The sequence below is a fragment of the Mytilus edulis genome, chromosome 13 (genome assembly GCF_963676685.1).
Source record: "Mytilus edulis chromosome 13, xbMytEdul2.2, whole genome shotgun sequence".
Taxonomy (NCBI): Eukaryota; Metazoa; Mollusca; class Bivalvia; order Mytilida; family Mytilidae; genus Mytilus; species Mytilus edulis.
The window spans coordinates 3,648,858-3,654,813 of record NC_092356.1 but is presented as its reverse complement, the minus strand read 5'-3'; positions in this window follow the sequence as shown (position 1 = coordinate 3,654,813).

The window sequence follows — 5,956 nt, the reverse complement described above, 5'->3', positions numbered from 1 at the left end:
TTTTTGGCTTACGTTCACATATTTCAGTATAAATGAAGATTCAGGCATATAGTAGACACCCTAAGCATTAGTTGGAGCTATAATATACCTCAATGGCATGTCTGGGTGGTGCTGGGGGGAGATTTTCACAATAATTGATATTCGCCTTTATGTTGGTTTTCTTGGCTTTTATGATGGTTTTTCGTGTTTCCCGCTTAATGAGGCACCTATTTATGTTGGAAAACACATGTTAAAGTTAGCCAAGTCCTTTACGGTAAAAATGACACCTTGTATAGACCAATGACATGCTCAGTTTGGTCTCTAGGATGAAAAGATCCGGGGTAGGTATGGTCAATATTGGCGTCTGGCGATCCAAGTTGGGAGTAGGGGTCGATTAAATATTATTTTGGCTTACGTTCACATATTTCAGTATGAATAAAGATTCAGGCATGAATTAGACACCCTAAACATTAGTTTGAGCTATAATATACCTCAATGGCATGTCTGGGCGGTTCTGGGGGAAGATTTTCACTATAATTGATATTTGCCTTTTGTTGGTTTTCTAGGCTTTTATGATGATTTTTCGTGTTTTCCGCCTAATGAGGCACCTATTTATGTTGGAAAACACATGTTAAAGTTAGACAAGGCCTTGACGGTAAAAATGACACCTTGTATAGACCAATGACATGCTCAGTTTGGTCTCTAGAGTGAAAAGATCCGGGGTAGGTATGGTCAATGTTGGCGTCTGGCGATCCAAATTTGGAGTAGGGGTCGATTAAATTTTTTTTTGGCTTACGATCACATATTTCACTTTAAATAAAAATTCAGGCATGTAGTAGACTCCCTAAGCATTAGTTTGAGCTATAATATACCTCAATTGCATGTCTGGGCGGTGCTGGGGGAAAGATTTTCACTATAATTGATATTTGCCTTTATGTTGGTTTTCTTGGCTTTTTTATGGTTTTTCGTGTTTTTCGCCTAATGAGGCACTTATTTATGTTGGAAAGCACATGTTAAAGTTAGCCAAGGCCTTTACGGTAAAAATGACACCTTGTATAGACCAATTACATGCTCAGTTTGGTCTCTAGGGTGAAAAGATCCGGGGTAGGTATGGTCAATTTTGGCGTCTGGCTATCCAAATTGGGGGTATGGGTCGATTAAATATTTTCTTGGCTTACGTTCACATATTGTAGTATAAATAAAGAGACAGGCATGTAGTAGACACCCTAAGCATAAGTTTGAGCTATAATATACCTCAATGGCATGTATGGGCGGTGCTGGGGGAAGATTTTCACTATAATTGATATTTGCCTTTATGTTGGTTTTCTCGGCTTTTATGATGGTTTTTCGTGTTTCTCGCTTAATGAGGCCCCTATTTATGTTGGAAAACACATGTTAAAGTTAGCCAATACCTTTACAGTAAGAATGACACCTTGTATAGACCAATGACATGCTCAGTTTTGTCTCTAGGGTGAAAAGATCCGGGGTAGGTATGGTCAATATTGGCGTCTGGCTATCCAAATTGGGGGTAGGGGTCGATTAAATATTGTCTTGGCTTACGTTCACATATTTAGGTATAAATTAATGTTCAGGCATGTAGTAGTCACCCTTAGCATTAGTTTGAGCTATACTATACCTCAATGGCATGTCTGGGCGGTGCTGGGGGAAGATTTTCACTATAATTGATATTTGCCTTTATGAATGTTTTCTTGGCTTTTATGATGGTTTTTCGTGTTTCCCGCTTAATGAGGCACTTATTTATGTTGGAAAACACATGTTAAAGTTAGTCAAGGCCTTTACGGTAACAATGACACCTTGTATAGACCAATGACATGCTCAATTTGGTCTCTAGGGTGAAAAGATCCGGGGTAGGTTTGGTCAATATTGGCGTCTGGCGATCCAAATTGGGAGTAGGGGTCGATTAAATATTGTCTTGGCTTACGTTCACATATTTAGGTATACATTAAGGTTCAGGCATGTAGTAGACACCCTTAGCATTAGTTTGAGCTATAATATACCTCAATGGCATGTCTGGGCGGTGCTGGGGGAAGATTGTCATTATAATTGATATTTGCCTTTATGTTGGTTTTCTTGCCTTTTTTATGGTATTTCGTGTTTCCGCCTAATGAGGCATTTATTTATGTTGGAAAACACATGTTAAAGTTAGCCAAGGCCTTTACGGTAAAAATGACATCTTGTATAGACAAAAGACATGCTCAGTTTTGTCTCTAGAGTGAAAAGATCCGGGGTAGGTATGGTCAATATTGGCGTCTGGCTATCCAAATTGGGGGTAGGGGTCGATGAAATATTTTGTTGCCTTACATTCACATATTTCAGTATAAATAATGATTCAGGCATGTAGTAGACACCCTAAGCATTAATTTGAGCTATAATATACCTCAATGGCATGTCTGGGCGGTGCTGGGGGAAGATTTTCACTATGATTGATATTTGCCTTTATGTTGGTTTCTTGGCTTTTATGATGGTTTTTCGTGTTTCCCGCTTAATAAGGCACCTATTTATGTTGGAAAACACATGTTAAAGTTAGCCAAGGCCTTTACAGTAAAAATGACACCTTGTATAGAAAAAAGACATGCTCAGTTTTGTCTCTAGGGTGAAAAGATCCGGGGTAGGTATGCTCAATATTGGCGTCTGGCGATCCAAATTGTGGGTAGGGGTCGATTAAACATTTTTTTGGCTTACGTTCACATGTCTCAGTATAAATAAAGATTCAGGCATGTAGTAGACACCCTAAGCATTAGTTTGAGCTATAATATACCTCAATGGCATGTCTAGGCGGTGCTGGGGGAAGATTTTCACTATAATTGATATTTGCCTTTATGTTAGTTTTCTTGGCTTTTATGATGGTTTTTCGTGTTTCCCGCTTAATGAGGCACCTATTTAAGTTGGAAAACATATGTTAAAGTAAGCCAAGGCCTTTACGGTAAAAATGACACCTTGTATGGACCAAATACATGCTCAGTTTGGTCTCTAGGGTGAAAAGATCCGGGGTAGGTATGGTCAATATTGGCGTCTGGCGATCCAAATTCGGAGTAGGGTTCGATGAAATATTTTTTTGGCTTACGTTCACATGTTTCAGTATAAATAAAAATTCAGGCATGTAGTAGACACCCTAAGCATCAGTTTGAGCTATAACATACCTCAATGGCATGTCTGAGCGGTGCTGGGGGAAGATTTTCACTATGATTGATATTTGCCTTTATGTTGGTTTCTTTCCTTTTTTATGGTTTTTCGTGTTTCCCGCCTAATGAGGCACCTATTTATGTTGGAAAACACATGTTTAAGTTAGTCAAGGCTTTTACGGTAAACATGACACCTTGTATAGACCAAAGACATGCTCAATTTGGTCTCTAGGGTGAAAAGGTTCGGGGGTAGGTATGGTAAATATTGGCGTCTGGCGATCTAAATTTTGAGTAGGGGTCGATGAAATATTTGTTTGGCTTACGTTCACATGTTTCAGTATAAATAAAAAATCAGGCATGTACAAGACACCCTAAGCATTGGTTTGAGCTATAACATACCTCAATGGCATGTCTGGGCGGTGCTAAGGGAAGATTTTCACTATAATTGATATTTGCCTTTATGTTGGTTTTCTTGCCTTTTTTATGGTTTTTCGTGTTTCCCGCCTAATGAGGCACCTATTTATGTTGGAAAACACATGTTAAAGTTAGCCAAGGCTTTTACGGTAAAAATGACACCTTGTATAGACCAATGACATGCTCAGTTTGGTCTCTAGAATGAAAATATCTGGGGTAGGTATGGGCAATGTTGGCGTCTGGCTATCCAAATTGGGGGTAGGGGTCGATTAAATATTTTCTTGGCTTACGTTCACATATTTCACTATAAATAAAGATTCAGGTTTGTAGTAGACACCCTAAGCATTAGTTTGAGCTATAATATACCTCAATGGCATGTCTGGGCGGTGTTGGGGGGAGATTTTCACTATGATTGATATTTGCCTTTATGTTGGTTTCTTGGCTTTTATGATGTTTTTTCGTGTTTCTCGCTTAATAAGGCACCTATTTATGTTGGAAAACACATGTTAAAGTTAGCCAAGGCCTTTACGGTAAAAATGACACCTTGAATAGACCAATGACATGCTCAGTTTTGTCTCTAGGGTGAAAAGATCCGGGGTAGGTATGGTCAATATTGGCGTCTGGCGATCCAAATTGGGAGTAGGGGTCGCTTAAATATTTTTTTGGCTTTCGATCACATATTTCACTTTAAATAAAAATTCAGGCATGTAGTAGACACCCTTAGCATTAGTTTGAGCTATAATATACCTCAATGGCATGTCTGGGCGGTGCTGGGGGAAGATTGTCATTATAATTGATATTTGCCTTTATGTTGGTTTTCTTGCCTTTTTTATGGTATTTCGTGTTTCCGCCTAATGAGGCACTTATTTATGTTGGAAAACACATGTTAAAGTTAGCCAAGGCCTTTACGGTAAAAATGACACCTTGTATAGACCAATGACATGCTCAGTTTTGTCTCTAGGGTGAAAAGATCCGGGGTAGGTATGGTCAATATTGGCGTCTGGCTATCCAAATTGGGGGAAGGGGTCGATGAAATATTTTGTTGCCTTACATTCACATATTTCAGTATAAATAATGATTGAGGCATGTAGTAGACACCCTAAGCATTAATTTGAGCTAAAATATACCTCAATGGCATGTCTGGGCGGTGCTGGGGGAAGATTTTCACTATGATTGATATCTGCCTTTATGTTGGTTTCTTGGCTTTTATGATGGTTTTTTGTGTTTCCCGCTTAATAAGGCACATATTTATGTTGGAAAACACATGTTAAAGTTAGCCAAGGCCTTTACAGTAAAAATGACACCTTGTATAGACAAAAGACATGCTCAGTTTGGTCTCTAGGGTGAAAAGATCCGGGGTAGGTATGCTCAATATTGGCGTCTGGCGATCCAAATTGTGGGTAGGGGTCGATTAAATATTTTTTTGGCTTTCGTTCACATGTTTCAGTATAAATGAAGATTCAGGCATGTATTAGACACCCTAAGCATTAGTTTGAGCTATAATATACCTCAATGGCATGTCTGGGCGGTGCTGGGGGAAGATTTTCACTATAATTGATATTTGCCTTTATGTTAGTTTTCTTGGCTTTTATGATGGTTTTTCGTGTTTCCCGCTTAATGAGGCACCTATTTAAGTTGGAAAACATATGTTAAAGTAAGCCAAGGCCTTTACGGTAAAAATGACACCTTGTATAGACCAAATACATGCTCAGTTTGGTCTCTAGAGTGAAAAGATCCGGGGTAGGTATGGTCAATATTGGCGTCTGGCGATCCAAATTCGGAGTAGGGGTCGATGAAATATTTTTTTGGCTTACGTTCACATGTTTCAGTATAAATAAAAATTCAGGCATGTAGTAGACACCCTAAGCATCAGTTTGAGCTATAACATACCTCAATGGCATGTCTGGGCGGTGCTGGGGGAAGATTTTCACTATAATTGATATTTGCCTTTATGTTGGTTTCTTTCCTTTTTTATGGTTTTTCGTGTTTCCCGCCTAATGAGGCACCTTTTTTTGTTGGAAAACACATGTTTAAGTTAGTCAAGGCTTTTACGGTAAAAATGACACCTTGTATAGACCAAAGACATGCTCAATTTGGTCTCTAGGGTGAAAAGGTCCGGGGGTAGGTATGGTAAATATTGGCGTCTGGCGATCTAAATTTTGAGTAGGGGTCGATGAAATATTTGTTTGGCTTACGTTCACTTGTTTCAGTATAAATAAAAAATCAGGCATGTACAAGACACCCTAAGCATTGGTTTGAGCTATAACATACCTCAATGGCATGTCTGGGCGGTGCTAAGGGAAGATTTTCACTATAATTGATATTTGCCTTTATGTTAGTTTTCTTGGCTTTTATGATGGTTTTTCGTGTTTCCCGCTTAATGAGGCACCTATTTAAGTTGGAAAACATATGTTAAAGTA